General features: G+C 43.9%; 1 non-coding gene across 1 annotated transcript; it reads right to left on the bottom strand.

The window, feature by feature from the left end:
• Nucleotides 1-496: 496 nt before the first annotated feature.
• On the bottom strand, nt 497-603 carry LOC126658911 (small nucleolar RNA R71). The gene has a single exon (XR_007634477.1). It is a non-coding gene; the product is annotated as a small nucleolar RNA R71 (small nucleolar RNA).
• Between the last annotated feature and the right edge of the window lie 1,372 nt (nt 604-1,975).

Raw genomic sequence — 1,975 nt, 5'->3', positions numbered from 1 at the left:
GCAGAAATCCAAAACAATGGAGGACGACCGTAACCCTCCGTTGAATCACGAGGGGATTGTTCCACCACCACTACATGATGGCCTAGCTCTTAATAGGCCAAACGAGAGGGTCGCCCCTCTTCCCGCAAGACGTACCTTGGGTGAATTCTTCTTACCCAACGTAGACAACGCCAACTATGGATGCTTTGCACCTCCTATACTCGCTAACAATTTTGAAATCAAGCCGGGAACGATTCAACTACTTGAGAGTCGTTGTCAATTTTATGGGTTGGAACGCGAGGATCCAAACGCCCATCTTTCAAAATTCACGGAGGTATGCAACACATTCAAAATCCATAATGTGACGAAGGATCAAATCAAGCTTCGTCTTTTTCCTTTTTCTTTGAGGGATAAGGCGAGGAATTGGATTCAATCACTTCCAAGCACCTCAATCACAACATGGAAGCAATTGGCACAAGCTTTTCTCAATAAGTATTTCTCTATGGGTAAGACCGCAAGGATGACCAAGGAAATTATAGATTTTCTCCAATTACATGGTGAATCTCTATACCAAGCTTGGGAACGCTTCAAAGAGCTTCAAAGAAATTGTCCGCATCATCATCTAGGGAGGGAGCATCTTGTCTCTATTTTCTACAATGGTACCAATGAGGCTACACGGGCAACGATTGATGCGGCATCGGGAGGATCACTTATGAAGAAAACTTATGATGAGGCCAATAACTTGCTAGAGGAACTCGCTACAAATAGTTGTTCTTGGTCAACCGAGCGGTTGAGGCAACCACCTCAAAAGGGTATCATGACCCTCGAGCAAACCCAAGAATTTGAAGCAATGAAAGCGAAGAATGCGACACTTCTAGCACAACTCGAGATGTACAAACAACAAGCAAATCAAAGGAATGCTCAACTTGCGGTAGTTCAAATGGGTTGCGAGACTTGTGATGGGCACGATCATTCGGGAATGGATTGCCCCGTCCTACATCAAAACTCAAATGAGCAAGTCAACTATGTCAATGGGCAAAGGCAAGGCAATGACCCATATTCCAACACCTATAATCCGGGGTGGAGGAATCATCCTAATTTTTCATGGAGGGAAAATGCGGGTCAAGCCAATGCCAACCCAAATATGGGAGGAGCAAATTTTCAAGGAGGAAACCGTGGTCCACAAAACCAAGGCAACTTCAACAACTACCGACCACAACCCCCACCCGGTTTTCAAAATCGGAATACGGATGAGGGGAGCAAGATTGACAAGCTTATTGAGGAAGTTAGAACCGGTTTTAAGAACCAAGCTTCCGTCAATCACCATCTCGAGACTCAAATTTCTCAACTTGCCATCTCGCTTCAAAATAGAGCTCAAGGGGGTTTACCGTCTACAACGGAGTCAAATCCAAGGGAGCAAGTAAAAGCCATTGAACTCCGAAGCGGGAAAGAACTTGATGATCCACATGCAAGTAAAGAGAAAGCAATCGATCTAACAACGGGAACAAATGAGGAGGAAGTAACCGAACTTCCATATGTAAAACCGCCACCTCCTCCTCCATTTGTGCCAAAGGTCCCCTTCCCGGGACGATTGAAGAAGACGCCGGATAACCAAAAATTCCATAAATTTCTGGAAATTTTCAAGAAACTCCAAATCAATATAAGCTTTGCGGATGCTTTGCGTGAGATGCCTCAATACGCGAAGTTCCTCAAAGAAATCATAACGAAGAAAAGGAGTTGGGACGACAAAGGCACAATTTCCCTAACGGAAAATTGTAGCTCACTCATCCTTAGTGACTTGCCCACCAAGCTTAAGGACCCAGGGAGTTTTACAATTCCATGCAAAATAGGCGATTTAAATTCAATTAATTGTCTATGTGATTTAGGGGCAAGTATCAATCTAATGCCTTTGTTTCTTTTCAGGGATATTTTTGGTGATCAAACTTTGAAGCAAACATCAATGATGCTTCAATTGGCGGACCACTCCCTAAAAAAG

The sequence above is a fragment of the Mercurialis annua genome, linkage group LG7, assembly GCF_937616625.2.
Source record: "Mercurialis annua linkage group LG7, ddMerAnnu1.2, whole genome shotgun sequence".
Taxonomy (NCBI): domain Eukaryota; kingdom Viridiplantae; phylum Streptophyta; class Magnoliopsida; order Malpighiales; family Euphorbiaceae; genus Mercurialis; species Mercurialis annua.
Note: the sequence above shows the minus strand (reverse complement) of the source record. Positions and strands in the feature narration are given on the sequence as shown.